The 20,375-nt window shown below is 46.9% G+C and overlaps 1 protein-coding gene across 5 annotated transcripts in view; it reads left to right on the forward strand.

Moving 5' to 3' along the window:
• Positions 1 to 3,616: 3,616 nt before the first annotated feature.
• The window catches only part of SLC8A3 (solute carrier family 8 member A3), a 114,388-nt gene continuing 97,629 nt past the window's right edge, over positions 3,617 to 20,375 (forward strand). For 3 of the 5 annotated variants that reach the window (XM_066551173.1, XM_066551174.1, XM_066551176.1), the window contains exon 1: positions 3,617 to 4,150. The gene's annotated coding sequence lies outside the window, so the exon portion shown is untranslated. The remainder of the gene's footprint in view (positions 4,151 to 20,375) is intronic. The other 2 variants (XM_066551171.1, XM_066551172.1) reach the window with 1 other exon arrangement.

Genomic DNA, 20,375 nt, shown 5'->3' on the forward strand with positions numbered 1-20,375 from the left:
TCAATGCCTGTTATGCACATTGTCTTTAACAACAGCACTGCTGTCGAGTACATTCTGCTGTCAGCATCTTTATTATCAGCATGGTTGCCAGCAGAAGGCTGAAGTCATGGGATGTTGAAACTATGGGTTGTGTTAAACAAATCTTACCTAGTTTTAGGTGGACAAGGAAAGGAAGAGGAAAGCCTCCATTTCTTGTTCTGCTTCAAATCTCAAGAACTTGGAGACAGGTTTGAGAGAAGTATTTAAGGTCCCAGTTGTTCATGGGATAACTCCTCTCTCTTTCATGAAGAACTTCTTTACTGTGTGGGTGACTGATTACTGGAATAGTTGCCCAGAGAGTTTGTGGAGATATTCAAAAGCTGTTGGTATTCAATCCTGTGTAAAGTGCTCTAGGGGACCTGTGTGAGCAGGGAGGTTGGACCAGATGACCTCTGGTTAGAATGGTCCATTCTAACCCTACTCATTCTGTGTTCTTTTAATATTCCACTGTTTGGTACAATTCCAGTGGTTTTGGGTTAGAATCATACAATAATTTAAATTGGAAGGCATCTTTTAAAGGTCACCTAGTTCCAGCCCTCTGCAATGAGCAAGGACATCTTCAATTAGATCATGTTGCTCAGAGCTCCATCCAACCGGGCCTTTAATGTTTTCAGGGATGGGATGCCTACCATCTCTCTGGGAAACCTAGGCCAGTATTTCACTGCCCTCTTTGTAAAAAACTTCTTTCTTATATCTAATCTATATATATATATCTAATCTATATATAGAACTTCTTTCTTATATCTAATCTATCTTATATCTAATCTAAATCAGCCCTCTGTCAGTTTAAAACCATTAGCTCTGGTCCTTAGGTAACACTTGAAACATCAAGTGATCTTGGTAGTCATTAAAAACTAATATCCGTGCTTGTTTAGTGAGATTGTGCTAAACAGCCCAGGAATTTGAGTACCCTGTATTTTAATTGTTAGAGCTAATATAAACAAGAGGTGGTTGGTTTTTTGTGGAGTTTTGGTGTTTTAAAAAAATTTTAAATCGTATTTTTATATAAACACTTTGGTTGCTTTTGTCTTAGGTTAGTACTTTGCAAGCACACCTTTAAGACTAAGGAGATAAAAAATTTCATATACTCCCTCTTGTGATGAAAATTTTTTGCTTGCGCTGAGCAACATAAGATTAGGTCCATATGGAAGGGAGGGAAAGAGGGAAATGCCTGGGAGCATTTCTTAAATGTATTAGGCATGATTTTATGTACTGGGATGAGGTGAAATGAAACATCTGTGTACCATAAAGAGCTCTGTCTGTCTTAAGTTATTGTCAACTGTAAATCTGTGTATTGCCCCCAGGGCTAGCTCCTGCTGACGAGCATTTTGTACTGCAGTTCCTCAGCTCCAGACCCACTCTTGCTGAGCCTTAAACACAAGCAGTTGTTTGGAACTGCCTGATGATGAGCTGGGCATGGGTTGGTGAGCATGAGATGGGTTGGGAGAGTTTCCCTGGGCCAGCTGGGGAGGTTTCCTTTGCTTGGTGTTCGGGGTGACTGGAGAGCTGCCATCCTTGGGGTTGTCCTCCCTGGTAGGGGTGTGAGGCTTGGAGGTGGCCACCTGGAGATCAGGTGACACTCGCCAGTTCCAGAGTCCCTGCATCCACACAGTCTCTCTGAAATCCTGGTTTCAGCCACTGATGCTGTGCTGTTGACTTTATGTCAGTAAGGGTTCTTCTCCAGCTCAAGTGAGACTGCTGGGCACTTAAATGCCACGGGCCACACATGCATATGTGCCTGTGTTCCCCCAGGCACTGGGAAGCCCTTCCCCTCCCTGACATCACAGAGGAGCGTGCAGGGGTTGCAGCCCTGTGCAGGGCTGGACAGCACCCTGAGGTCAGGCACTTCTGTATATGTTGGATCTTGCCATGTCTCTGGCCCATGTGCGTCCTTTACCATGTTCCTACCTGGTAAGCTGCCTTGCTGGGTTGTTTGAGGACACCAGGAATAGCAGGTGGCATTTGGGGAGATAAAAGGCTGAGTCTGGGACCCACAAGGTGTTCTGCCACTATCTTTTGTACCTCCATCTTGTACTTACTTGCAGCAAATCTGTCCCCTTATGCCTCCTCCTGCTGTGCATCTGTCCTGGACTTCCATGCCCTGTTCTAAATAACAACAGTGAGTAGCTAGACCAGAATGGATAATTGCTCTTCCAGGTCTCTGGATCTCTTCTGTGCTGAGGTGTGGGGCCAGGGGCTGCTCTTATTATGGAGCCATAACTGTTATGGAGCATTAACTGGAGTGTATCAGCTGACTTCCAGGGCCTTAGTGGTCTGTGCTGTCCTGCAGGGGACCACAGCCCATTTGCAGCTTTTCTTATCCACTTTTGGCAGCATGAACCTGTGCAACTCTCAGACAGGTCACCCTCTTGGTAACTGTTCTGCCCTTTTCTCTTCCATCTTTGTATGTCCGCTGCCTGTGCCTGGCTGAGGTAAAAGTTCTTGCCCAGTGTAGGACTTGGGCTCAGGTTTCTCATGGCAGTTTATTCAGCTGCTTTTGACAGGGATGGTTTGCACTTGCACATGTGCTCAGGTCTCACCAGAAAGCTTCAGGGCCTTCATCGCCTCAGGGGGTATGGGCAGTCACTGGCTATCCTGCCAAAGAATGGTCTGTTTCATCCTCCAGAGAGAAGCTGTCCCCAGACTAAACAGACTGGGGACAGCTTCTCTCTGGAGGATGAAACAGACCATTCTTTGGCAGGATAGCCTGGTGTTAGGGATTGTTGCCTTGTAATACCTGGTCTTTAAAGAAATGAGAAGCCATGCCAGTAGGTAAATCTCCTGGAGGCACATGTCTGCCCATAGCTGCTGGAGCAAAACCAGAGGGGATCCTAAGGGGAGACAAACATGTGTACAAATACTGTGATGTGTCTTATGTGAGCCATAACTATGCTGCTTTGCTCCATGGTCCAGGAAACCAGCCCCCAGCAATCTTCTGCCAAAGCCAAATAGCAACTTTGGAGGCAATGTGTATTTTTTTACCTTAAAATTACTTGCTGTCTCACAACTTGTTATTTTACTTCGGTTAAAAAATAACTGGGTGGTTTCTGCAAGCACAAAATAAAGCATGCAGCTTCAAATGGATACCAGGACCAATCTGGCTGTGTAATTATATTGCCTATATTTAATCTCTCAGAAGTGTTTGGCAGATGCTTTAAATTTCAGATATGCAATCAATATCTTCTTCTCTGAGGCTCAACTACCATGTTCTTGCCCCACCTTGCTTGAAATACACGAAGTCAAGTCAATATACTTGGACGGTACAGGAGTGATCCCCGCTCAGTGAGTGTATATCTCTATCTATATATACCGATGGAGACCTCGTAGAGGTGTGTGCGCGCGTGTTACATGCAAGACGTGCTCTGCCTTTATTTATTTTGGGAAGGGTTTGCCTTGGTTTCGCCGTGCCTCGCTTTAAACGATCCGAAAATCCCCCCTGGATTCAGAGGAATAAATATGCATGGCTTGTAATTCTGTTGCAGCGCTCGCTCCCAGCTGATAGGTGACGTGGAGTTTGGAGGCTCGCAGATTGGCTTTTTGATTTGGCTTCTTGCTGCAGTTGTGCAAACCTCGCTGGCTCCCAGAAATCAGGCTCAGCGCTTTGCCGTGCACCGTAATGCTGGGAAACCTGCACCGAGCCCCGATGGTGTGAGCGCGGGAGCGGGGAAAGCCCAGCAGATTCAGTGGCAATCTGGGGTACAATCCATTTTCTCTTTCCCCCTCCTCCCATTCATCTCCGTCCTCCTCGCCCTCCTCCCTCTTCGCCAAATCTCCCTTCCCTCCCCAAACTCCACCGCACGGAGCTGAAGATCAAGGCTGGTGGATTTATCAACATTTTACCTCCACCCCCACCCCCTTTTCCAGATGCACCTCCCCGCTCTCCCTGACAGCTGCAAAAGGGAACACAGGTTTTGTAGCGAACGAAGCAACTCGGACTGACATGCAAAGGCGACCCCCCCCGTACCCGCACACACCGTCGGTGAATCACCGGGAGATGCGATGAGCTCCCTTTAGGAACCGGAAGGATTTGTGTTGGGGAGTCAGTGGAGCCCCCCCTCCCCATCCCCCAGCCCGACCCTCCAAAAAAAAGTCAGGAAAGCCGCCAGAAAGGGTAAGTAAGGGGGTGCCACCATCGCTCCGTGGGAGACGCGAGGCTGGCGGGCAGGTGTCCTGCTGCCAGTCGGGGCTCCATGCCTTGCACGCGAATGGCCGTGAGCGGGGGGTGTTGAGGGGTGGGGGGACGAGAGCTCTTTGCAGGCTCATTTCCCGGGATAGCGGGGGGAATTAGCGTTGCCCAGGCGCTGGGAGCTCGCTTCATTCCCGCTATCTTCCCGGCGCCGTGGCGGCTCCGTGCCCGTTTGTGTGTGTGTGTGTGTGTGCGTGTATGTGTGTGTGAGGGGGGATGCGTGTGTGTGCGCTGCGGAGGGAGGGAGGGCTTTGCCTACGGCGCGGAGCGGGCGCTGCGGGGTGGATGCGCGCCGGGGAGGGAGCACCGGGCCGGGCCGGGCGCTGCGGGGCCGGGGCCTGGCGGAGCGGGCGGGCTCCGGCGGGGCGTGCGCGGCAGGAGCTGCCCGGTCCCGCGGCACCGCGCGCGGCCGCCCCGGGATCCCTCCCGCCGCCGGGCGGGGGTGCCCCGGTTCGGCGGCGCGGCGCGGCCCGCAGGGATGCCGGGGAGCCCGGGGGGGTGGTTCTGCCCGGGGCTGCCAGGCGGGGGAAGCGGCTCTCATGCAGTGCTATAAATTTCCTTTTTTATAATTTCCCCCCCCCTCCCCCACCACTCCCCCCTTTTAAATTTCCTTTTTATTTTTAATTTATTTTTTTCTTCCGCCGGGAGAGGCCGGGCCGGGCCATCCCCGGCCGTGGGGCGGGGGCGCCGGGGCCGCCGTCCTGGGCAGCTGTCGCGCTCCGTCCGCCGGGGCCGGCTTGTTTACCCCGGGTGTCAAATATAGCTGCTGCGCCAGGCGCTGCCCTAAATAGGGCAAGGGCCGCCGGCAGGCCCGCAGCCCCCATGGCAGGGGGACAGGAACTCCGCACACACACATGCACACGCATGAGAGCTGACCTAAATGTGGGCTGGTTTTACACTCTACCTGTCTCCCTCTCTTGCTTCAGAGCTTTATGTTTTTTCACCTGTGTCTAAGTATTGATCATCCTGGGTGAGAGACGAAACCATTGCAGTTGGTTTTGGGGTTTTCTTAGCTATTATTCTAAAACGTGACCGTTCACAAGCATGGTCATTTCCCCCTCTGCCCCCTCCAATGGAGCTGTAGTTTAATGGTTGGGTTCCTGACTTTTTTGGGTTGGTCCTTGGCTTGTTCTGGGAATTTTACCCTAAAAATCTATTTCAGATTTAGGGGGAAATGCTCGAGGGACAGTCAGAGTGAAAAGAGGTGCCTTACACACATATTCTCCCTCTTCATGCTTATATGTATGTTCCTTTAATTCCACACATCTGTTTTTAAAGCAAAAGAGTGATTTTTTGGAGCTGTTTTTTTTTTTGGTTCGTTTGTTTGTTTTTTAATTTATTTTATTTATGGAGATGACAGGGTTGGAAGACTTAGGTAACAGCTGGTAGCACCTTTCCATTTTAGAGCACACATCTCATGGCCCCTGGTGGGAGGCCCAGGACAGCAGAGCTGGCTTTAGGGGACACAATACACAGGGAGGGGACACAGAGGCCTTGAAGGTGCTCTGTAGGTTCGGTGCAGCAGGGAGAGGCATCGCTCCCCTGCGGCACCAGCATTTCTAGGGAGTCCCTAATCCTGCTCCATCCACTGCTGTTGGAAGCTTTTGTTTACCCTGATCATGGTTTAGCTGAGAAAGTCACATTTGGTGCTCATGTTTGTGCTTCTGTGTTCAACTGGAACGAGACTTGCTTCCTGAATAGAAGTAGTGATGTTGGAAAAGAGCATGTCCAGCTGCTGCCGAGGGCTGGCTGGGGAGGAGTGGGAGCAGCCCAGGAGCCCTCAGTTCTGCCATGAGTGTGCAACATGAGGCGAATTGGCTACCCCGTATTGTAAATAGAAGGGTGTAGTATCAACCAGTGTGGGGAAGGAGACGACTGATGGGTATAGAGAGCCTTACACAAAACGTGCAGTACAGCAGTCTGGTTTCTTTTCCTTAAAGCCAAATATGAGTCCTGCTCTAATAAGGAGGTAGTTTAAGAATTGCTTAAATGCCCAAGGTAGGACAGACTCTAGTTATCCCACTGCTGAGGTCCTAAAGTGAGGGCAGTGGAAATGCAAGTAAGCTTGCTATGTTTTTTGCGTACCTCCAGTGTGCTGCTAGGCACATCTCAGGTCCTGGGTTTCACTTGTATAATGAATGGTATTTTTCTTCCTGGGTGGGGATTTGGTAACGATATGGTTACAATAACTAGTGGGTGACAGGGTGTGAGAGGGAAGGCAGATACGTAGCCATCCTAACACCCCTCTGCACTGCACTTGTTTTTGCAGAGATCCTGCTCTTGCTTTGCAAAGCTGCCACGTGACAGCATGGCGCTTGGGATGGCAGATGCCATCATCAGGAGAGAATAGTCCTTTCTGTTGCCCTAGACAGTGTGGGAAGCAGTCTTCAGCACCCAGAACAGGACATCACATGTGGAGCAGTACCAAGCACAGCCTGGATCATGTATCGTTCTGTGCTCCATAGGTTCTTGCTGGGCCAGTGTAGAGCAGGAGCTGCCCTGTCTGATCCAGTCAGACTGGAGCACACTGTGTTGTTGGGAGTCATGGGCAGTTGTTCTTCATGGCAATCCTAGGATGCTGAAGGCACTGCTCCTCAGCTTGGCTGGCTTGGAGGAAGGAAAGAGATACCCATGGATGAATCCACCCTTCCTGCTTCCTCTGCTTTTCTCTGAAACTGGTGGGTTTGAAGTCAGAGGAGGCTGGTCCAAGCTTGGCAGATGCTATGATATTGCAGGTTGGACAGGTAGAGAGATTGCTAAGGGCTTAGGCTGACCTGCTGCTGTGTTGTGGCAGATCCCTTATTTTTAAAGGGTCTTTCCTGTGGGAGGCATCCTCTGTCCCCAAGGCAGGGCAAGGCCACAACAGCGTGTGTCAGCACTTTTATTAGAAGCCAAGTGAAGATGTATTCCCTTCGCCAATATTTTCAAGTGAAGCACTATACAGATAAATGGTCTGTCTGTCAGGGTTTTGTTTGCTTGTTTTAAACAAACAGCATCAGTCTCCTCCCCTAAGCTTCCCCAATGGCCAAGTGGCATTGACAAATAGTTCCTTGTTCTTTGTTGCTGTCATGTTTCAGATGCCTTTCATGTGCTTCACAGTTAAAAAGATGGCTTTGATTGCTGGCCAATTTTTTTTTTTTATAAACCAGGCAGTAATTTCTAATTCTATATTTAAAAAAAAAAAAGTGAAGGAAATTAAATTACAATGACAAAAACATCTTCTTAATAGGGAAAAAAAAGTCTCTGAAGCCAGGAAATTGATAGTTGCGATGCTCCATCTACCATCACCCACTGTGTTGAGGTATTGTGGCATAGATTAATGCTATTGTTGATTCACTGTTTAGATAATGGTAACTCCTAAAGGCATCAGCCTGGTTGGGGGCCCATGTTTCCAAGCGCCATACAGATGTTTAGTAAATTACAGTCTTTGTCCTGAAGAGTTTCATGCGTTGAGAAATACATGAGATGATAAGCTGTTCTTGGGGAACCTTTAAAACACCTGTATTGCTGAGCTTGTGGTCCTGAATCTGCTGATTTCAGTGATGTGGGGTTTGGGGCTGAAGAGGAGGCTCCTGGTCATGTCCCTGCTTGCCGGCAGAATGGGATCCAGGAACCACCTCAAGTCTCCTGCAGCTTCAGTGGGCTTCTGGGCTGCTTGAGGTCTAACGCAGTATAGAGTGTAGCTGGCTTCTCTTCCTCCCCTCTGCCTTAATGCTTTAAGCTGCAAGCTGTGGTTGAGGGCCATCATGGATGTGAGTGCATGAAGTTCACCATGATGGCCTCCCAACCTCCCCACGAGGCCCTTCTGTCACAGGGTTTTGCAGGCATGACGTGGCAGGGATATGTCATGCCATTCTGAAGGTAGCACCACCACCCCATCTTGGTAGTGTCACAGTGAGACCCAGGTGCCATTGTTCCTGCAGTACAGCATCATAAAGTAATTAGCTAGCCCCATAAGACACATTTATAAATAGGTGATTATCATGCCCCCATGCTCCTTCAACTCTCAATTTTCTGGTAATTCTGTCTTTAAATCTGCTTGCTGGAGCCTTTGATCACACAGCTGAGCTGTCATTGATGTCTCTGACAGTTGACATGGGAGAGAAGGGAGCTTAGGGCTCTTAACATTTCTTTTATGACAGCTTGTTTTCTAATGAAACACTCCAATGAGGATTTTCCATCATAATAAAACAGGGAGCTCTTCCAGAGCACTCAGATTTAGGGAGAAGCTTCTGTTTCTATTCAGTAGCAGATTATTTCAAGGCTACAAAACTGAGCTTGCTCTGGTTGCTGCCTTCCTGTACTCTGCTGTCTTTTTACCTAAGCCTCCTAACTCAGGACAGCGGCAGAGACAGCCAGGTCAAGAGCAATCAGAAATACTAAATATCCTATGCTGCTGGGCATGTTTTGCAACCAGTGAGGTGCCAAAGAATTTTAGGAACTACAGACAGATGAGACTGCATTGCCATTGCTTTCATCTCTCCTCTCCTAGGCTGGTACTTGGAGGCTGTCTCAAAGCAAACAGCAGCATCGCAGAATAGAGTTTTAATCAAAAGAAGTGTAGTGATGCGGGGATGTACCTGTGAGAGGGCACTTAGATCTGACTGCTGAGGTTGTGTTGAAGGTGACGTGTCCAGGAGTGAACGTGGGACTACAGTGCTGACAACAGAAGATGCCCTGCCAGTGCATTCATATGCTGCATGCTGGTGAAAGCTGGTTTTCATCCCCAGAGTAGGGGCAGAAGCAGGGAGGGTTAGAGCATGTCTGCACCTCACTCTGGATGTGTCCTAGCTCACCTCGATGTGAGTAGTGCTAGGAGAGAGTCTGTCAGAGTCCAGGCAGGCTGTGAAATCCACCACTGCCCCAGGGCCACAGCTCCCCGCACACAAATTAGTGAAGGCAGCACTGCCTCTGCCATGCACAGGTGAGGGTACTTGGAATACTGCTTCAGGTCTGAAAAACCTGTTCTTTTGCTCTCCATACTGTTTACTGTCAGGAAAATTTGTCTTGGGTGATTAAGTCGTGGATGCCTTGGTATACCAACTTGAGGGAGACCTTCCTTGTTGGGGAGCAGTATCTTGATGCTGAGCTTCAAGTTCACCTTAATAAGCACCTTTATCCTCTTCTCTGGTTTTGGTTGGGATTAGGCAGTGACTTGAACACACATGTTGGTTGGGAAAAATGGAGACAGACATATGTCTCTGCCCTTGTGTTGCAGGACAAGGCTGTTCAATGGTCTGGGAGGCGTTACAGGATTCACTGCTGCAAGAGGCCAACCTGCCTCTGCCCATACAGCTGATGCACTTGCCATGCTTCTCATCTGGGCCTTGTTTTCTACAACTTTCCCACCCTGGCTGCTTGTTTCTGCTCCTCTCCCACCCCTGCAGGATGCTGGCACAGTGGCACGTGTGCCCAGGTGGTGGGTTCTGCTTGCTTTTCTGCCAGACAGATTCCTGGTCCTTATTCATGCCCTAGCCATGCAAACAGTTATGCCAATAAAAAGGGGAGAGCTAGAGCAGAGTGGTAACAAATGACCAGAGGTGGAACATGTTCAGGTTGGCTTAAGAATCCCTGCTTCCACCTGTGAAGCTTCTGCCTGAATTGCCTGCAGCAGTTAAGGCTTGGAGTTGGTTCAGCCTTGAAGTCTGTGCTTGATGAAACAGATAGTATTGAATGCAAATTAGTTGCAAAGAATCTGAGTGATGGGGTCTGCGAAGCACTTTTAAAGCTATTAAGAGGCACAAAAAGCAGGAAAAAAAATAGAAAACAATTTTTAACATAAAATCATCCCAAGAACATGCACAGGGGTTTATCCTGATTAAAAAAAAAAAAATATCAGAGTCTAGGCCAAGCTATTTCTCAGATGCAACATGCCAAATGGACTCAGGTTTTTCAAAAAGAGAATAAAATGGGAACTTCCCCTCTGCTCTCCATTCTTTCGAGTCCCTTGAAAGCTTCACACTAACACTCAGCACTTCATCAACAGCCATCTCTCCATGTTGAAGCCTCCAGACTGCATTCCCTGGCAGTGCAAGTGGGAGCAGTGCCAACTGTTCTATTAGGTTTGCACCCACGAAACCCACTAGCAAGGGAGGACCTGACTCTTTGTCCCAAGGGACCGCAGCGGGCTCAGTTTGCACTGCTGCTGTGCACTCACCGGGGTGCTGAGTGTGGACTCTCTCTTGGCTAGTGTGAGAGTCCTGGGGAGGCTGCTGGCCTCGGTGCTAACAGGGCTCTGTGTGAGGACCCAGGGACCAGAGTGAGGTGGAGCTCTCAGTGTTGCTGTCTTCAAAGTGTGAGGGAAGGTGGGTGTCTGTGTACTTTTCCTTTGTGAAGGATTCTGATGAGGGATAATGACTTATCATGCTTAATGCTGCTGCTTTTGCTCTGGCAGTGCCTAGACAAGAATGAGCCTTTCAAAGCTTGTGTCATAGGAGGCAAGCAGGGGGAATGCTGCTGGAGTTAGCCATGATTGGATATTCTCCCATTTGAGAATTTTGGAGATGGGTGGACTAGACAATGGCCTCACACAAATTACCACCCACACTGACTTTTTAAGCCGAATTTTTTCCTTTCGTTTTAACCTTCCAGAGTAGTTTCAGGTTCACTTCTTCTAGTAAATGTTTCCTCTTCTCTTAACTTAAATAATCCATCTTCCCAAAGCTGACCTGACAGATGTTTTCCCCGCAGTGACCCTGCACACACAGCACACTTCATGAAACCCTGGCTTCCATGAGGAAATGCAGCACCAGCAGTGACCCTGCTGGTGTCCCAGCTAAAAATAAAGCCTGTCCCTCCTGGCAGTGTTGGGGTTTGCTTTTAAGTAGGTAGGCAGTTTTACCCATTGGCTGCAATGTGCTCTTGTGCCAGGCAGAAGGCACAGCTTAACCTTCAGAGCATGATGGAGCTGCCTTTCCTCTGGGGAATCACACCAGGAGACTGAAGGTGAGAAGATGCTCTGCTGCACTTGGTGCACCTATGTCACTCCCAAAAATCTGCTAGCTTGCCTGCTGCCTGTCTAGATCCATCTCTTTGCTGTTTGTGCATCCTAGTGAGTCACAAACACCCCTCCTGCCCCCAGCTGTGGCCTTTTCCTGCCTCTGCTTTTCCTTCTTAAATATATAGATTTCTTCATTGTTCTCAGTAAATGCCCCAACTCCTGACTTCCCTCAAAAACTCCATGCCTTCTAGCTTCCCAGGTTTAAGCTTCTTTTGCCTTGGTTGACCACCTCTATCCTTTGGACCAAAGTTAATTTCCACCGAAGGCTGAGGGAGGGGACGTGGGAGCTATGTTGGGTTGTGCAGTATTCCAGAAACCTCATCTAATTACTGTTGAAAAGAAAATATGAAGAGGTGGTCTGGTAATAATTTGCAAGTATCTGTATGGGAGCCAACAGCTACTAGGTATGGTGGGCTTGGTGCAGTCAACCCAGATGAAGAGTGGTCTTGGTAAGCGGGTTCGGAAAAGACCACAAGGGTGCTGTGGGAGGAGGCGTCAGGGGGAAGATCCAGAAATGTTTCTATGTCTGTAGAGTGAAGATTTGTTTTGATACAGGCCTCAAATTCATTGAGAACCCATTTTATTCATTTGTCTGCTCGCTGAACTCCCACTGCAAAATGGATTTGTTTCAAGGCTTTGTCTTGAAAAGTGACCATCATTTTGTCAAAGATGTTTTGTGCTTGTTCTTTTACCTGTTCATGTCTCTGACCTGAATGCAACACTAATGGTGGCTCTGCCTGGGATAACATTCTTCCTATCCATTGTTCCTCACTTGCTGGTGTTGGAGGACTGTTGCTTCTGTTTTGGCAAAGCATTTGCCTGTGATTTGTGACAGATGACAGGAGTTCCTGTCATCAGCAACATCAGGATGAGCTGGGTTCAGAGCACCACCACAGACATATGGCTGGGCACGAGAGGCTTTCTGGGCTGAGGCAGGAGGGGTAGGGAGTGAGTCTTGAGAAGGGTGTGAAAACTGGATGTGTATTCCTGCCTCAGCTGTTACTCAAGTCAGTCCTTCACTGAAACTTGCAGCAAGAGCGGGACCCTGCAGTTTTTTTGCTGTAGTAGGGTCTTAGGAGAGATTTGGACTTGAAAGCAAGTTAAATGCATCTTAGTTTGATTTTTCTCTTCACAGAAAAGGATGAAAAAATATTTTTTGCTGTCGCTGAAGGGTACTCAAACTCCTGAGTAAAACTGATGGAGATATGGGACTACTAGGATCCATAATGGAAGCTGTGCCCCTCAGTGGCAGGATAGAAGCTGTCCTCTCTTTTTGCCCTGGTGGCTTAAATAGATTGTACAGTGAGTGCTGCATGGGATGAGTATGTTATCCAAGCACATGCATTAAGCTAGTGACTCCTGTCATTTTACCTTCAGGATGAGGCACTTCACGTGCTGATCCAAGGTGACAGTGGGCACATGGTGGAGGGGAGAGACTCTAAGCCTTGTGTGCTGCAGTCTGGGATTGTGGAGAGAAGGAGAATATTCTCCTTCTCTCGTCTGGTTTCAGTGCATTTAGCTGAAGTGGTCATCTCCCATGACTCAGCTGCTGCTCCTGTTGGCAGGACTAGTTGTGGCAGATTTGGGGCCAGCATGGAATATTGGGAGGAAGGAGGAATCAGGGCAGGATGGACAGGAATATAGTTGTATGGGGGAAGTAGGAAGATGCGCCCCAGCTGCTGTGTGTGATGTGGGTTGTGAAGAAGAAATAGATTAAGTTTTCCTTTTGACGGTTTCTGTTGTATGAAATGTTGCCAAAGTTCCTAAGGCATCTCCTTCAATAGAGTAAGCTGGCTCTGCTGACTTGGGCTCACTGGACCTATGCTGATTTATGCCAGAGAAAATCTGGTCCTAAGTACTTTGTCTCTCTTCTCTCTTGCCAGCCCCCCTCTGATGGTATGCAAATTGACTAGGCTGGATAGTTCTGGTTTTTAAGATGACTTTGTGTAAAAACAGGCTTTTAGAGGGGAGGGTCAAGGGGAGGAAGCTGGTGAAAGTAAGTCCTCTGAATACCAGGAAAATGCTATTTCTTCACTTTGGAGATAAACAGTAGTATGATTATTATATATGTTGCTAAAAGTTCTTCTGATACATGATATCCTGCATCTAGTTTTCAAATGTTCTGCACTGGTATCTAAGTTAGGACTTGCTGACTGCTGGGAATGGGAGAGTATCATTGCAGACATGTTGGAAACCACAGGGGAGAAGTCTCATCCTTTACAAACAAAATGCTTTGTTGTATGCACTGCCCCCAAGCTGGCAATATAGGTAATCTTGATTTTTTTGAATCTTCTTAATGGATCGAGTCATGTATTTACCTGGCTTAGCCCTATGACATCTGGGTATGGAATCTGCCTGATGCTCTTGGTAAGAATCAAGAAATAACCTCATGTCTTTCTTTGGAGAAAACTGCAGTAGTCTCTCATAGTCATCTGTTTGATTTTCTGCAGGAATTTTAAATCATGCTTAGGTGTGCAGTGGAAAATCTTTGATTTCAGTGGGTTCCAGGTGTCCAAGTGGGTTAAAAGCTGCTCTGTTAAGCTTCTAACCACCCTTTGAAATGTGGTCCTTTGCAACTCCTTTGGGGGAATATCTAAGGCACATTCAAACCATGGAGGAGGCAGAGGAGGAAGGTAGTGAGGCTGTAATAGTGAGAAAGAAGGATTGAGGGTGTCTAGCTCCAGACAATATTTCAGATTACCTGCCCTTGGCAGGACAGAACGGGGCAGCCAGCCAGCGAGGGCAGACCTGCAGTTGGAACACAAACTGAAAGGAAAAAGGTGAATCAACCTGTCTGGTAATTCTGTAGTGAAGAACAAATTTCTGCCTGTCTTTGCTGTAGAGATCAGAGTGGCATATGGCTTTATACAGCCCATAGGGAAAGCCATCAGAGGGTGGGGAGAGAAGAAATGGAGGTGGGGCAGCAGATAGCTTGGAGACTGCTGCCACTTACTGTAATTGCCGTAGTGGCTCAGCTTCCACTGTTTGTTGTCCATGTCATCTCTGCAATTACCATATGGTAAATATGACTTGAGTCCCTAGCAAATAACAGAGCTAGTATTAAAAGAGAATCTGTAAACAGCTAGTGAACAAAGAGCAATAAACAGCCCAGACTTATGAAGAATGAATTAATCATCGTGGATGCGAGGGCTTATTTTTTTAAAGCAGTTGCAGAATTAGCAGCTGAAAAAACAACAGATTAAGATATCTAATTTGTCAATAAGAGAGACATGGGGATATATGGCAGTAAAAGGGTGAAGGTGCTGTGTGAAATCTTATTTGATAACTGTATTCAAACTGGGTGAATTTACAGGTTTTGGCACCTCCCAAGTGAAGTGGGAGGTATTTTGAGGATAACCCATAGCTCAGTGCATTTTTCATGCCTCCTGCTGTGCTCAGATCTGCAGAAGCAGTGGGCGTGTTACAGTGTATTTCCCACATCTCAGCTGGAGACCTTGACTTTCTGGTTGAAACTCTGGAAATCTCTGCTTTCATTCTGCACATGGCAGTCAGCACTGTGCTCCTTGTGCCAGCCCCACCGTGCTGGGGGTGCACAGCAAACAGGTGGAGAGGTTTTAAAAAGTGAGCAACACAGTGGGTCTCTGTGCATCAGTCTTGATTTAACCTTCATAGCGAGTCCAGTATCTCGTGAAAACCTGCTGTACAGCAGAGCTGAGAGGCAAGTGTTCACTGCCCAGGCGTGTCTTTCCTGCTCCAAAGAGGGCAGATCTGCTGTCGTTTTTGGTGGGAGCAGGCACTGAACTATGGCTCTCCAAGATAGCTGTCTGCTTCTGACTGCCTTGAAGATGGAGAATCAAGAGGAGATGAAGATAAATGATTATAGGGCAGCCTGGGCTAATTTATAAAGATTAAAATAAATTTGTGTGCTTTGGCCAAAGAAAAGCTGTGGAGGAGAAGAGCTATTTACAAGTATCTGTAGCATGTAAATCTCAGACAGGGAGGAGAATGGTTGAGAGTGCTCCAAGGACATGATAATGAGAACTAGCAGTATAAATTTTCTTAATTTCATCCTAAATATAAGGAAGATGGCTAAAGCCTCCAAGATAAATTACATCATGGCGGAGTCTCTATGGGAAGTTGTGGAGATGCCATCACTTGGATAATTTAAAACTCAGCTGGACAAAGTACTAGGAAATAATGGTCACAAGGGGAGCAAGGCAGTGGAAGTCCCTGAGGCATGGACCGGGCAACTCTTCTGTCTCTGGTCTAGCTAACTGTGAAATAAATGAAATCTGTGCTAATTAGGCTGAGGGCTTTTCTAATATGACAACAACCACTTGTTTTTGCTGCAGTAGTAAAGATGCTTTCTGAAGTGTAACCTTCTCCTCTCCCCTCCCGGTTTTCTGCCCAGTCTCCCACTTCACCATTTGCTGCTTCTGCCTCCATTCACCTTTTTAATGTTTTCTTTCTTGCTGAGCCAGGAACAGGCCCTTCTGAACAGACTTGTGGAGGGCTTATAATTTCTCCTCTTTGTGATATGGCATTTTTGGCAAAAACTTTTTTTTTGCTGCATATAGACCAAAAAAGTAATAAATTTTGTTTTTATTTTTCCTCTAAGAATAAGTTAAGAAATAAACAGGCTCTTCCAGAGGATGGGAGCTAAGGGCTCCCTACCTCCCTACTTGTTGCACCAAATCCAGCACATCATGTGATTTTTGTTTGTCTCAAATAGGTTTTCTGTCAGAAAACTTGTGTTTTTCTTGACAAAGTCTGGATCTAAAGATGAAATGTGACTACAACACCTCTTCTCTCCTTATCTACCATTTAGCCTGCCTCTCTGTGCAAATAGCTATGGGCTTTGAGGCACAAATGCACTTCTGCTTGTTGACAACAAATCCTAGAGTCTTTAATTGTAACAGTTGCAGATCTGTCACCAGAATGCTAAAGAAATGTCAGAATTGCTGTTGTCATCTGTAGGATGCTGTGAGTCACTAGGTGATAAGTTGCACTTTGATGGTGGCACCTGAACCAGCAGTATAATATGTCTATGAAGCAGGAGCAGTAAATAACACACCCTGTGTGCTGCCACGGGCAGTACATAAAATGTCTTTCACTGACAAGAAGTTTTCCTCACACTGCTGAAATGATTTTCCCCTTCCCCTACTGTTCCCCAAATGGTCTTCACTACTCTTTATAAACTAGCAAGACAGTGTGATGGAAACCAGTGCCTCGAAGGCTGCAGCAGAGGAACCAGTGTCTGGTGCAACCCCATGTGTTGTCAGGTGCTCCATGTTTTGTCTCCTTAAGCTGCAGTCCATGGAAGAGGCAGGGGGACCACCAAGTGGGTGACCAAGTAACTCCACTTCTTTATTTCCCTCAGCCTCCTAAACCTAAAAGGGAAGATTTTCAGCATCTTCACTGGGCCTTTCACATCATGAGCAAAAGAGTCTGGAGACTGAACCTTCCCTCTCATTTTGGGGCCATTCAGTCACTGGGAAGAACGGGGAGTTCACCTATAAGGGGATACAAGCACCTAAAGGCTTTAACTGTGTTTAGAAATGTTGAAAAGACTGATCCTTGAAGGTCAGCCTCTAAATGTGCAATGGAGGCTTCCCAGTGTCTTCTGAAAGGCCACAACACTGACTTTTTGCCAAATGCACATGTGATTGTCACTAAGGCACTGCAGTGAGCTCCAGGTGCAGTTTGTACACAGGATGAGTTTGCTCTGGGTCCCTGTGCAGTAACAGCAGGATGTGGTGGCCACAAGCAGACCTGGACCCCATAGCTGTGCTTCTTAGTCTCTTACTATGTGGGTGACTGAGCATGAGCACAGGCACAGGCTGACCAGAGAGGTTGTGTTTGAATATCCTCAAATGTATTTTTTAGTATGTTTTGAATGTATTCAAAAGCCAGCTGTATGTGGTCCTGGGCAATTGGCTCTAGGTGGCCCTATTTGAGCCAGGGGGTTGAAGTAGATGGCCTCCAGAGATCCCTGCCACCTCCTGTGTGAATTGCCTGCTTGAAAGTCCTGGAAAAACAACAGTGAGATTTGTGTAATATTCATGAAAAGAAAAAGCCCTCATCTATATCTGAGCAGATAATGCTGCCTTTTCAGCAGGAGCATGCCCACTACTAATCTGTATGTCAGCCTAAATACTAGGTTTTGGGGTTTGAATGTAAAAGAGGCTATGGTTCTGGGGGAAAAAAGAGCAACTCTTACTCTTTACCAGGCTGAGGAATCTCAGACATGGATGTGTATGGGGAGCAGAAGAGCGAACCCATCGTGGCCTCAAAGGAGGCTGCACTACCACACACCATCAATAAGGATGGCTTTTAAAGTGTGGCTGTGGCTGCCCACTGGAGGCTTCCTGCAGTGTCTGCCAGCTCCTGTGCATGTCTGTGTACAGAGCTGTGTTGCAGCTCCGCTACCCATATATCTGTCTGTCCTATACAGATGTTCTTTAGGTCAGGTGTGAGCAAGGAAATAAAATGCCTGGCCAGTCAAGTGCAGTCAGTGGGGTATTGGAAAGGGACAATTAAGTACAGGCATCTTTATGGGTTAGCTGTTTATGCCCCTGCTTTTCCAGGAGCATCATGGATACTAAACTACAGAAAAAACAGTGTGGACTAGTTCCCTAGGGCAAGTTGAGTGTTTGGAGGTTGCTCCTAGCTGTACACAGACTTGTGCTCTGCTTGGACCAGCCCCTGGGATCACCAAATGAACTGGATCTCATCACTGCAGCATTTCTATAAGGAATTAGTAGACTTCAGTTGTTATGTCAATTTACACCCATTTACCATGCTAGAATGGTGGGTATTGCTCAAATTAGAAGGGACACCAGCTTGTAAATATTAAAGACTTGCTAAGAGAGCTGGTAGCTTTTTTTATGGTAGCTTTTTTTTTTTTGCACCATCTTGAGCAAAAAGAAAGGCTGCTTTTGACACATACCAAGGGGATTAATCCATAGGCAGCTAGTTCTGGGCTTTGGCATGTTTACTGTGAAGTGCAAAGCAACAAGCACCTACAGCTCTCTGCAATAACTTTTCCATGGAGCCAAACTGTGGGGATCTGTCAAGGTCTAGACATGAGTTATTGTGCTGTTTCCCTCATAAAACCTAGCTGGTACAATAGTACAGAGGTAAACTACCTCTTTGCTGTGTCATAATCTGTGTAAAGTCAGTTTGGGGTCCTTGGTTGTGCTCATTTCAGATAGGCAGGCATGTGCCATTAGTCTGACAGTTTAAGGCCTGGTCTGTGTTGGAAATTTGTACTTGTCAGACAAAATGAATCTGATTACACTGTTGTGGCCTTTGGCTTTCAGGTAAATCTTAACTTGCATTCTGGATACTATTCTTGTAGTGATGAGCAAGGGGCTCAATAGCATTTCAATGGAGAAAATTGAAAAATAGGCTTTGTTTTGTATTAAATATTTTGCCATGCTTTTATGCTGGAGGAGGGAGGACCGTGCAGTAGGTACAATACCTCCTCTGCAAAAAGTCAGTCATTTGTGTTCTTTGGCAAAAAGGCTATAATTTCAATTTTAGTTCATGGTTGTGAAAACCCCTGTATCTTCAATCAAAAAGCTTTTATGTGCTTTGGAACTGAGGAATGTGAAGTCATGTTATTAAGCTGCGCCTTATTTCTGTCTCACTCAGCTTTGGAGCGGGGCTGTGAGATGATGCTGATAGCAGTGCTGTATCTGCTCTGTGCTGGGACAAATGCTTGCTAAGTGCACCTTGAGCCATCTCTGCCTGGCTCCAGTGCAGCACCCACGCCTGAGTGGGGCTCACCCCATGCTGAGATCTAATCAGCTGCCTTTTCTGGCTAGTCACAGATGTACTCCCATGTCTCATTTGTCTGGGAGGTGGGAGGAAGAGGAGAAGGAGCGGGAGGTGCCAGAAGACTTAATCTTATTTCCAGGTCAAATCCAAAGGCTTTTTTGATGGTTTAAGGGGCATTTTGCCTAAATAAGAAATTAATAGGGACTTAGGGGGTTGCCTTTGGTTTTGTGTTTAATGAGCAGTGATATAGGAACTTGGTATGTAGAGGTTACATATCAGCCATCACTGTGTTATGTTGCCTCTTGATTTTATTTCTTGTAAATGATTCCTTTTGAAAATATCATTACCTTTAGATTCATGAAAGAAGTTGTATACAAAAAGCTAAATTATAAGGTATCAGTATACCCTTGCCAGCTTTATGCCAAATACAAATCCACAGGAGACAAACCATCAGTCTTCTGAAACTCAGCTATTATAAAATATCATAGAATTTATCTCATAGAACCATAAAGTGGTTTGGGTTGGAAGAGACCTTAATTGTGATAAGTGTGGTCCATACTACCCTCTAGACTGTCTTCAGAAGGATTTCAAGACTCATCATTTTATTTATGGGTTCTATTTATGCATTTATAGATGATGTGGCCATTGTCAACTCTTGTAGAAGGAGTTCCTTCCACTAAAATAACTATTATGTGTTTTCCCAGAGCCTTGCTGTTGAATGCTTGCTCATCCTGATGCAGTGATGCTCACAGCACTTTGTCTCTCTTTTGCATTGATTGATTGCTTTGAACTTACCCTACCATACAGGGGGCACTTTCTGGTCCCTTCACTACCAGTGCCCTCATTTGCATGTATTCAATTTGGAAGCAGAGACTTGTGGGAGAAAATTATGTCTGATAGCAAAGAGATGGTGGAAATTATGATCCTTGTGATCACCCAGTACCAACTAACTTTCTACTGTTGCTGCAGCCTCCTGCTGTTTGCATCTTGTAGGGCCAGGGCAGTGACAGTGCTGGAATGACACCTCTCTGTGCCAGATGTGGATGTTTTTTGTTGCACTGGTGTCAGAGGGGTGACACCATGACGACTCCTGAGTGCCTAGGAGTGTCTCAGGATTGTGCTGCAAGGCCACCTGGAGGCCTGGTGCTCAGAGCAAGTCTCATGCTAAAGGTTGGCTCCTGTTATAGTCAGCCCTGCTGAGATCAATGCCACTGCTTAGAGGAGGAGTGGGGAGTGTCTGCTGCACTCCAGGCAGGCCAGGAATTCCCTCCTCTGGTTTTTGGACTGAGTTTAGTAGCTATGCTTTAGGGAGAACTTGCACCTTGTGTAAGCAACCTTGTTGACCTGAAGCTAGAGAGTGATTTTTAACTCTTCTGTCCTCTGTCACCTGAATGTCAAAGCATTACC

This window comes from Molothrus aeneus, chromosome 6, assembly GCF_037042795.1.
Source record: "Molothrus aeneus isolate 106 chromosome 6, BPBGC_Maene_1.0, whole genome shotgun sequence".
Lineage (NCBI taxonomy): Eukaryota > Metazoa > Chordata > Aves > Passeriformes > Icteridae > Molothrus > Molothrus aeneus.